This window comes from Carcharodon carcharias, chromosome 12, assembly GCF_017639515.1.
Source record: "Carcharodon carcharias isolate sCarCar2 chromosome 12, sCarCar2.pri, whole genome shotgun sequence".
Classification (NCBI taxonomy): Eukaryota; Metazoa; Chordata; class Chondrichthyes; order Lamniformes; family Lamnidae; genus Carcharodon; species Carcharodon carcharias.
In genome coordinates this window covers 19,566,702-19,578,571 of record NC_054478.1, presented here as the reverse complement: position 1 = coordinate 19,578,571, position 11,870 = coordinate 19,566,702, and positions in this window count along the sequence as shown.

Here is an 11,870-nt window from a genome sequence, read left to right as displayed (position 1 = left end):
GAGAGAGGGGGGGGAGCTGGGGGGGGTGGGGAGGGGGGGACTTGGTTATTCACCTGGGAGGCAACACAGGTAGAGAGGGCGGTAGAAACTATAAGAGAGAGAGAAAGCGTGTGTGAGAGAGATAGAGACTGAGAGACTCTACAAGAGAGTGTGTGAGAGTGAGAGGTTATGAGAGGGAATGAATGAGACAAAGTGAGACAGAGAGAGAGAGAGAGAATGTCAGAGAGTGAAAAAGGTCGGGAGAAACTGAGAGACTGAGGGAGTGTGTGTGAGAGATAAAGTGAGAGACTGAAAGATTCTATAAGAGAGTGTGTGAGAGAGAGAGAGATACTATGTGTGTGGGAGAGAAAGAGGCTGTGAGAGAGAATGTGAGAGAGATCAAGAGTGAAAGACTCTGAATAAGAGTGTGTGAGAGAGACTGACTGACAGAAAGATCAGGCTGCGAGAGAGTGATACTGTGAGACAGAATGAGAGTGAGTGCCTGACAGTGTTTGAGAGAGAGAAAGGCTGTTTAGAGGAATTGAGACTGTGAGGGAGACTGAGAGAGACAGAGAGAGAGAGACGGTGAGATTAAGAGTGAGAGGCTGAGAGAGAAACTTAGAGAGAGAGAGAAAGAAATTTTAAGAGGGTGATAAAAGGTATTTACCTGGGAATGCAGGTGGTCAGAGAATGAAACAGCGTGAAAGAGAGAAAGAATGAGGAAACTCTAAGAGAAACAGGTTATTCACCTGAATGCAAAAACAGTGTGAAAACGAAAAGAGAGAAACAGCCAAAGGGATTGGGAAGCAAGAGAAAAACTGAAGAATTTTTGAAGTGTAGTCACTGTTGTAACGTAGGAAAAAACACGGCCACTTTTTGAACAGCAAGGTCCCACAAACAGCAATGTGATACTGACAGGTTAATCTGTTTTTGTCATGTTGATTGAGGGATAAATATTAGCAAGGACACTGAGGACCATCCCCTGCTCTTCTTTGAGTTACTGCCTTGGGTTCTTTGACATTCATTTGAGTTTAACATCTCTTCTGAAAGATGGCACCTCCAGCAATGCAGCATTCATTCACTATTCCACTGAAGCGTCAGCCTGGGATTTTGTGATTGGTCTGGGAGCGGGACATGAACTCCAACCTTCTACCTCAACAAGGCAACAAGCACCACACCACTGAGTCACAGTGGGCGGAGGTATGAAATGGAGGAACAGAGACTGAGGGAGCAATGATTGAAAGACAAGACAATTTAAGATGATTAACAAAAGAACCAAAGACAACATGAGGAAAAATCGTTTATTGCAGTGAGTGTAGTTGTTAGGATCTGGAATGCACTGCCTGAGAGCGCAGTGGAGGCACATTCAATCGTGGCTTTCAATAGGGAATTGAAGAAAAACTATTTGCAGGGCTATGGGGAGTGACGCTCGCTGAGTTGCTGTTGCAGAGAGCTGGTACGGACACAAAGTACCAAATGTCCTCCTCCTCCTGTGCTGCAACCATTCTATGATTCTATGAGACGGAGAAAGAGGAGGAAAGGTAGGGCAAACAAAGCCAGAGCTCCTTGGATGAGAAAGGAGATAGAAATTAAGATAAAGAAGAAAATGTAATTATGACAGGTGTCAGGTAGAAAATACAGTGGAGAACCAGGCCGAATACAGAAGGTTCAGAAGAGAGGGGAAGGAGCAAATAAGAGAAGCAAAGAGGGAGTATGAAAAGAGACTGGCAGCTAACAAAAAACAGAATCCCAGAGTTTTCTCTATGCACCTAAATAGTAAAAGGTAAAAGGGTGGTTAAAGGAGGAGTAGAGATAATGAGGACCCAAAAAGGAGATTTACACATAGAGGCAGAGGGCATACCTGAGGTTTTAAATGAATACTTTACATCTGATTTTAGCAAGGAAGAAGATGCTACTCAGGCCATGGTAAAAGAGGAGGTAATTCAGGCACTAAAAGGGCTTAAAATTGAAAAGAGGGAAGTATTGGATAAATTGTCTGTGCTTAAAGTTGATAAGGCACCAAGACTGGATGAGATTCATCCAAAGATACTGTGAGAAGTGAGAGTGGAAATTGCAGGAGCGCTGACCATAATTTTCCAGTCTTCCTTAGACTCAGGGGTGGTGCCAGAGGATTGGAGAATTGCAAATGTTACACCTTTGTTCAAAAAAGGGTGTAAAGATAAGTCTAGCAGCTATAAGCTGCCATGGTGGGGAAACTTCTAGAAACAATAAATCGGGACAAAATTAATAGCCACATGGACAAATGTGACTTAATCAAGGAAAGCAAGCTCGGATTTGTTAAGGGAAAATCATGATTAACTAACTTGCTGGAGTTTTTTGAAGAGGGAGCAGAGAGTGTTGATGAGGGTAATGCTTTTGATGTGGACTTGATATAGTGAGCAAAGTGATAGCTTATGGAATAAAAGGGAGAGTAGCAACGTGGATATGAAATTGGCTGAGTGACAGGAAACAGAGATGATGGTTAATGGGTAATGTTCAGGCTGGAAGGAGTTCTGTAGTGGAGTTCCCAGGGGTCAATGTTGAGACTCTTGCTGTTCCTGATATATGTTAATGACCTAGACACTATGTGCAGGGGACAATTTCAAAAATTGTGGATGACCTGAAACTCAGAAGCATTGTGAACTGTGAGGAGGATAGCACAGAACTTCAAAAGGACATAGACAAGTTGGTGGAATGGGTGGACAAGTGGCAGATGAAGTTCAATGCAGAAAAATGTGAAGTGATTTGTTTTTGTAGAAAGAACATGGAGAGACAATATAAAAGAGGGGGTACAGCTCTAAAGGGGGTGCAGAAGCAGGGAGACCTGGGTGTATATGTACGTAAGTCACTGAAGGTGGCAGGACAGGTTGAGAAAGTGGTTAAAAAATCATACAGTACCCTAGGTTTTAAGTAATAGGGGCATGGAGAACAAGAGCAAGCAGGTTACATTGAACTTGTATAAGGCATAGTTCAACCTCAGTTGGAGTATTGAGTCCAGTTCTGGCAGAATTTGAAGGATATGAAGGCATTGGAAAGAGTGCAGTAAAGATTCACGAGAATTGCTCCAGTTATTAGGAACTTCATTAGGACTGTTTTCCTTGGAGAAAAGAAGGCTGAGAGGAGATTCGATAGAGGTGTTCAAAATCATGAGGGGCCTGTTTGTAATTTGTAAGAGTTACTGGGGATAAATTACAAGAGTGACTGGTGATATCTTATGGGGTTTAGTGGGGATAATTTATGCAAGTTACTGGGGATAATTTGTAGGATTTACTGGGATAATTTACACGAGTTACGGGGGTTAATTTATGGTAATTACTGTTGTACTGTTCCCACTGGTGAACGGATCGAGAATGAGAGGGCACAGCTTTCAAGTAATCGGCAAAAGAAGCAAAAGTGATATGAGGAAAAACTTTTTCACACAGTGAGTGGTCTGGAGTGCACTGCCTGAGAGTGTGGTGGAGGCAGGTTCAATCGAAGCATTCAAAAGGGGATTAGACTGTTACCTGAAAAGGAAGAATGTGCAGTGTTACAGGGAGAAGGCAGGAGAATGGTACTTGCTGAATTGTTCACTCGGAGAGCCGGTGCAGACACGATGGGCCGAATGGCCTCCTTCTGCACTGTAACAATTCTGTAAAAGGAGAATGAAATGATAGAGGCAGACAGAGTGAGGATAGACAGATAAAGGTGTAGGTTGGAGCAAAAATATAAATACATGAGAAAGGTTTGTAGAAGAAGCATATGAAAAGATCAGATTGAAAGATGGAGGTACTAGGTAATGGAGGAGACAGGCAGGGGAAGGCAAAATAAGCAAAGGAATGAAAAGATAGGGTCAGAAATTGAAGGAACAGGGGACAAGAGGACAGAGAATTCGAGGGTTAAGGTGAGAGAAAGAAGTAGAGAAAGACAGACAGACAGACGGACTTGTATTTATTTTACTCAACCTCTAGACAACTAAACGCGCTTTATGGCCAATCTGCAATCACCATTGTAAGGTAAGAAATGTGACAGACAATTTGCACACAGTAAGCTCCCACAAACAGCAATGAAATAATGGTCAGATAGTCTTTTTTCAGTTATGCTGACTGAGGCACAAACACTGGCCAAGACACCTGGGAATAAACAATCAAATCTTTTATGTCCACCTGACAGGCTTAACGCTGCATCCAAAAGCAATTGCGTTGGGACGCCAGCCTGGAATATGTGCTCAAAGTTATGTGAGGTCAGAGAAAGATGGAACGTGCTCGTATTCAGTGTCTCTTTGACACTGGGGACCCTCAGCATTGCACAGCCAGCAAATCGTTTTTGAATTACAGTTATGGTTTTGCAGCCAATGTGCGCACAGTAAGATCCCACATACAGTAAATGAGAGGGATGACTAGTTGTCTTCAGCAGGGAAGGAATGCTGGCCAAGACACTGGGAACCCTCCCTTCATTTTTTTTCAGAGAGGAGAACTTCCGACCTCAAATCCGAACTATCACCAATTTCCACATCTGTCACATCACTTGACTTCACCCGGGCCTCAGCTCATCTGCTGCTGAAATCATCATCCATGCTTTAGCTTCCTTTAGACTTGACCAATTCAAGGCACTCCTGGCTGGTGTCCCACAATCCACCCTCCATTAACTTGAGGTCACCCAAAACTTTGCTGCCGGTGTCTTAACGCAGTCCCATTTCCCTATCAGCCCGGTGCTCACTGACATACTCTGGTTCCTGATTTAATTACGAGCCATTCAGCTCTCTTTTCAATCCTGATGCATTAGTTGAGTCTAGCACAGATTTCCAGCTCCTCTGTGACAAACAGGTGATAAATTTACTCAAGTATGCAACGATTCACAGGGAGTAAGAAAGGCCCTGCATTTATATAGTGCCTTCCACAATCTCAGGACATCACTAAGCACTTTACAACAAATGAGGCACAGTCACCATTGTAATGCTGGAAATGGGACAGCCAATTTGCACACAGCCATCTCCTGCTGACAGCATTGTCACAATCACCAGATAATCTGGTTTTAGTTATGTTGATGCAAGGATAAACATTGGCCCCTCCTCTTCTTCAAGGTAGTGCAATGGGATCTTTTATATCTACCTGAGAGGATAGATGGGGCTTCGGTTTAACATCTCATTCAAAAGATGGCGGGCCAGGATTTTCCAGCCCCTCACACTGGCGGCATCTTCTAGTCCCTCCGATGTGAATGGAGATTTCAATGGCTTGCCGGCCTTGCTGTGGGGGGAACCTGCCTTGTCGGGAATCAGGGTGGAGGGGGGTGCTGGAAAATTCCAGCCAGCATCTCTGGCAGTGCGGCACTCCCTCAGTGCCGCACCGCAGCATCAGCTGAGGTTTTGTGCTCAAGCTCCTGGGATGGGACTTGAACTTGAGTTTTCCAATTCAGAGACCAGGGTGCTGCTCAATAAACCACAGCTGACACTGTACTGTGCTTCATACTGATATCACTAAAGGTGATTTTACAATGCCGCTTTAACTCTTCCCCTGTATGGAAAGGGGCATCCAGGATTGCTGGGGAGCCAATGGCGTAGCGGTATTGTCACTAGTCTAGTGACCCAGGGATCCCCAGGGTAATGCTCTGAGGGCCCGGGTTTGAACCCTGTCATGACAGATGGTGGAATTAGAATTCAATAAAAATCTGGCATTCAAAGTTTAATGATGACCATGAAACCATTGTTGATTGTTGTTAAAAACCCCACCTGGTTCACTAATGTCCTTTCCAGCAATGTGCTTGGCCCTTAAATGCCCTCTGAAGAAGGGCAATTAGGGATGGGCAATGAATGCTGCCCTAGCCAGCGATAGCCAATATGCCATAAATAAATAAAAAAAATCTTTATCCATCTTTTAGAATCCGAAACCAGTTGCTTTGAGCTTTGTTGTTGAAAACCAAAACAGGGTTTTTTGGTGTTGGGACAAGCAGGGACATTTTCCCTTCCCCTCCACCCCATCTTCCCTGCTGAGTTCAGAGATCAGACTCCTTCAATCCGACAGCACATCCATAGATTTACGTACCAAACTTAGGGGCAATGCAAACCACGAGGAGTCCTAGAGTCAAGATGATAATGGCCAGTAAACTGGGCAAGTAGATGGCAGATGCAGTTCGACACAGAAAAAGATATAATTGGAGGGATGGGGGGGTCTGCGGTAGTGGGGTAAAGACTGAGGGGAAATATAAAAGTAAGCTCCTTAACAGAATGGAGGAATAGAAAAATCTATTGGCACAGACATGTAGATATTTAAACCATGTGAAATCATGTAGAAAAATATGTATAAAGTGGAAAATTGGATTCTTTAGCACAAAGGGAATTAGAAATTTGGAATTCATGCCCTCATAAGGTTGTGGATGTTTGGGGTTATTTGGAGTTTCCAAGACTGAGATTGATAGATTTTTATAGGAGTATCAAGTGATATAGAAAAAAAAATAGCAGGTAAATAGAGTTAGATTACAGATCAGCCAGCATCGAATTGAGTGGTGGTGAAACAGGTAGATGGGCTGAATGGCCTCCTCCTGTTCCCAAGTTTCTAGGCTTAGGAATTTCCTCAGAGCAGCTCACACTTCTACGCAGTACCTTTGCTACAACTGTGCCTGATAGCCCCACGTGTAGAATTTCCAACACAGCTCTGGCACAGATACCGTTGTTGATGCAGAAACAGCATGGAGGAGATTCCCAGCCTCATCATGCAGACAGGAGTGTTGAATTAAAAAAAGGAAGCGATAGTTGCTGAATTGGTGACAAGGCCCTGGTTGGTTGGGTCTGAGTCAGAGAAGGGGTGGAGTGCGAACTGCTCCAGGAGGATTTCCAGTCCTGGAATCTAATTTTCCTGGGCACTCCATGTAAGAGGAACATAGCATTGATTAAAAAGGGTGCAGTGAAGATTCACCAGAACCTGCGTGGTTAGAGCTGAGGATAAAGATTATTGGTGAAGAATGAGACATGCTGTCAAAGCTTTGCATCTTGCACTCATCAGACCCAATGCAAAAATACCAAATTCCAAATTGTTGCTCCCTATGAAGACCAAGACCAAAAGCTTCAACAACATGTCTCTTATTGCACCAGTTCTGTACGAGCAAGAAAAATGGCCGAGATATTAGAATGTTTTCCATTGGAACTGAGATAATTAATTGGGAAATCTATTGGAAACCTTCAAAATGATTCAGAAAAAGATTGCTTCAGCGGGAAGGTAAATACTGGAAAACTTGTTCCCATTGGCTGGAAGATCGGTAATAAGGAGGTGCAGACTGAGGGTTATCGGGCACAGTATGGAGTCGGCTGTTAAAGAGATGTTTTGGCCAGAGAAGCTAATCGAAGGATTAATCAAGCATAAATTTCGGTCATGTGACGAGGATTGAGATCAGCATTTGAGAAGGAAGAATATTAGAGGAAGGAGAGAAAAGTAACAATACAGAATTAACATGCACTGCATCAGCTGAAGGGCAAGCATCGGCAGAGGGAAAATGGGCCCAATGGCCTCCATCTACACTGGAATTACTAGAATCCTTATAGAAAAACTGATAACTCTTCTAATCCTATCCCTAACAGTGACTATTCCTACTTATTTCTGTCCATTAAACTGACCTGATCTGCTAACATCAACCCTATTAGTGACTGTTTCTGCTAACCTGATCCATTATGGTGACCCCCTGCAAACTCCATCTCTGGTGATGACTCTTCTTGCTAACTCTTTTCCCAATACAGCTGTTTCAAGCCTTGCACCCCCACGGCATCACCTTGCAATCAGTGGTTAATCTAATGCTTCTACTAGCTCTACAGGATGCCTTCAGCGACTCACACTCCTATTGAATTTACAGCTCAGAAACAGGCCATTCGGTCCAACCGGTCTATGCTGGGACAAAAGCAAAAAATGCTGGAAAAACGCAGTAGGTCTGGCAGCGTCTGTGGAGAGAGAAACAGAGTTAACGGTTCAAATCCACATGGCTTCTTCAGGGCTCTGAAGAAGAGTCATACGGACTTGGAATATTAACTCTCTCTCTCTCTCCACACAGACGCTGATGGACCTGCTGCGCTTTTCCAGCATTTTCTGCTTTTAATTTCAGGTTTCCAGCATCCGCAGTATTTTGCTTTTATTTTATTGGTCTCCGCTGGTGTTTCAGCTCCGCTGACCCACCTGCCACTCGACATCGTCTCACCCTGCCAGCATAGCCTTCCACACCTTTCTCCCTGTTGTGTTTATCCAGCTTCCCCTTAAACGCACCTTTACTGTCCCCCTCAACCACTCCCTAGGGCAGTGAGTTCCACCTTCTCGCCACTCTATGGGTGCAGACATTGCCGCTGACTTTGCCTTGGGAGTTTCGTCCATTAACAAAAACACATTCCGAAAGCATCGACAGAAGCAAATGCTGACACCGAGGAGAGCCTGTGAGGACAAAGCCTTCTCATCCCCGTGTAGAACGAGTCATTCATCTCGCTGGGCTGCAGCTATCAGGGCCCCGCATCTCAAAAAGGATGAGCTGGCCCTGGAGAGGGTCCAGAGGAGGTTCACGAGAACGATCCCAGGAATGAAAGGCTTAACATATGAGGAACGTATGAGGACTCTGCGTCTATACTCAATGGAGTTTAGAAGGATGAGGGGGGATCTGATTAAAACTTACAGAATACTGAAAGGCCTGGAGAGAGTGGACGTGGGGAAGATGTTTCCATTAGTAGGAGAGACTAGGACCCGAGGGCACAGCCTCAGTGTAAAGGGAAGACCTTTTAGAACAGAGATGAGGAGAAACTTCTTCAGCCAGAGAGTGGTGAATCTATGGAATTCATTGCCACAGAAGGCTGTGGAGGCCAGGTCATTGAGTGTATTTAAGACTGAGATAGATAGGTTCTTGATTGGTAAGGGGATCAAAGATTACGGGGAGAAGGCGGGAGAATGGGGTTGAGAAACTTATCAGCCATGATTGAATGGCGGAGCAGACTCGATGGGCCGAATGGCCTAATCTCTGCTCCTGTGCCTTATGGTCTAAAAGGCTAAATGAGTGAGGGAAGGAGGGAAATCCACCATGTGGAATATTTAGCCGTAGGATTACCTAAAACTTACACATTACAGACGAAGTGCGCAGAATTTTACAGCACAGAAACAGGCCATTTGGCCCAACTAGCCCCTGCTAGCGTTTATACTCCACTCAAAACCCCCTCCCACCCCTCTTCATCTCACCCTATCAGCATAGCCTTCTATTCCTTTCTCCCTCATGTGCTCAGCTTCCCCTTGAAGGCTTGTATGATTTTCATCATGTACTTGAACAAGGGAAGCTGCCGGATGGATACTGAGAACATATTGCACTGAATCCACCAGCAATTTGCAAATTAACTCTTTGGACCTTCGTTTCTTGTTGGATTGTGGCTTAAAATCGCCCGGCTCTTTTAGCATTCCGGGAACCACCTTTCGGTATCGATGATACCGATGCAATTCGCAAGTAGCAATTACGGGATCGGCCTAAGTCTGCAGCGCAAGTGCGCTGGGGACTTGTGAGTGAGATGCTGCGGATTTCTAAGCCTTCTCCCCAGGTGTTAACAGCAGCCCTTAGAGAGAGAGAGGGAGAGAGAGGGGTCCAGGTTAGCTCGACAGCGCCGCCCCGCGGACTCTCCGGCGGTGTGGTCGGTGACTTCAGAGAGGCGAACTCTTTAGAAAAGTAAATAAAGGTTGAATATTTGGAGAGAGATAAACTTGGGCTGGAGTTGCGAGGTTGGGAGGGGAGGTGATGGGGGGGGGTGGGGGGGTGGTGGGGGAAGAATAATGCCTTGAGTCAGGCTGAGATGTTTTTGTTCCTTTTCTTGCGTAATGGAAGTTTTTAAACAGGAGCTGCCCCCCACCCCAACCCCCTCCAAGGCTCTAAAACCAGTGAAACAGTTCAGTCATGATCAGGGTTTGCTCATTTTAAAGTGTATTTTCTTGCTGAATGAAAGTATTGTATTGAGGACAGACTGTGGAAACCTTCTCAGGCGGGAGAATGGAACCAGCTGACTCACAGAGGTGTGCAAATTGAAGGCTTTAAATGGAGTAAATAAGGAGGTTTGCTAACCAGAGGACACAGATTTAAGATAAGTGGCACACCAAAAAGAAACGCAGGGACAAGCTGAGGAGGAATTAGATGTTGAAGTCATGAGTTGTGAAGATCTGGGGTGTGCTGCCTGAAAGAGTGATGGAAGCAGATTCGACAGTAACTTCCTGAAGGGAATTGGATAAGTACTTGAGTTAACAAGTTTGATGGGATATGGGGAATGGGCAGGGGATTGGGACTAACTGGATAGCTGCTTTCAAAGAGCCAGCGCTGGCGTTATGGACTAAATGGCCTCCTTCTGTGCTGTCTCATTCTAAGATTCCATGATCCTGGTTGAGCTGGCCCATCGGGAAGTAAGAGTGAGACTTGGGAAATGACTGGCACTGGGCTGAATTGAAGCTCCATTTAAAGTATACCAGACCAGTTCAGCCCAGTACCTGTCATTTCCCAAGTCTTACTGCTTTTTCTTTCTGGGGATTGGGAGGGGGTTTTCTTTAACAGTTGTGCTTTAGTGCTGTGGAGAGTGTAATGTCAAGCCACCTCAGTTGCAAAGGGTTATTTTACAGAATCACAGAATCACACAGCGCAGAAGGGGCCCCTTCGGCCCATCGAGTCTGCACCGACACGTGAGAAACACCTGACCTACCTACTTAACCTAATCCCATTTACCAGCACTTGGCCCAGAGCCTTGAATGTTATGACGTGCCAAGTGCTCATCCAGGTACTTTTTAAAGGATGTGAGGCCACCCGCCTCCACCACCCTCCCAGGCAGCGCATTCCAGACCGTCACCACCCTCTGGGTAAAAAAGTTTTTCCTCACATCCCCCCTAAACCTCCTGCCCCTCACCATGAACTTTTGTCCCCTTGCGACTGACCCTTCAACTAAGGGGAACAGCTGCTCCCTTTCCACCCTGTCCATGCCCCTCATAATCTTGTACACCTCGATCAGGTCGCCCCTCAGTCTTCTCTTCTCCAACAAAAACAACCCAAGTCTATCCAATCTCTCTTCATAACTTAAATGTTTCATCCCAGGCAACATCCTGGTGAATCTCCTCTGCACCCCTTCCAGTGCAATCATATCCTTCCTATAATGTGGTAACCAGAACTGCACACAGTACTCCAGCTCTGGCCTTACCAAGGTTCTATACAACTCCAACATGGTCTCCCTACTTTTGTAATCTATGCCTCGATTAATAAAGACAAGTGTCCCATATGCCTTTTTCACCACCCCACTAACATGCCCCTCTGCCTTCAGAGATCTATGGACGCATATGCCAAGGTCCCTTTGTTCCTCAGAACTTCCTAGTGTCATGTCGTTCATTGAATACTTCCTTGTCAAATTTATTCCTTCCAAAGTGTATCACCTCACACTTTTCAGGGTTAAAAGAGAAAGGCTGCCCAATCGGTGCCAGTACCTCAGTGGGTGACAGTGCACTGCTCAGCCTCACGTTGACCCTGTCTGGATTAAAAGTGCTGCATCCTCATCTCTATCTCCCCATTGTGGCCAACTCACAGGCTCAACACTTCAGCTACAAGAGCTCTCTGACCTTTTCTCATATCCACCCAAAAAAGTAGTTATTAATTTAAAAAAACACCCTCTCCAAACTGGTGGTTTATGCAGTCAGAACACGTCCGTTCATCCTGGGGAGTTTCTGTGTTACTGGCCAAGTTTATTTGAATCATTAATCACCTTCTTCCCCCTAAACCTTTTTAAGCTTTCTTAATTATTTGGAGTGAAGTCAGGCATCATTCATGGTTTTTGAGGAGTTGAAGAGAGATGTATGTTTATGTAGCACTTTCGTCTATCTTTCAGGAAGATTTCAGAATGCTTTCTTAATCTGCCATTCGCTCTTGTTGAAGATGCCAGTCTGGGAGCC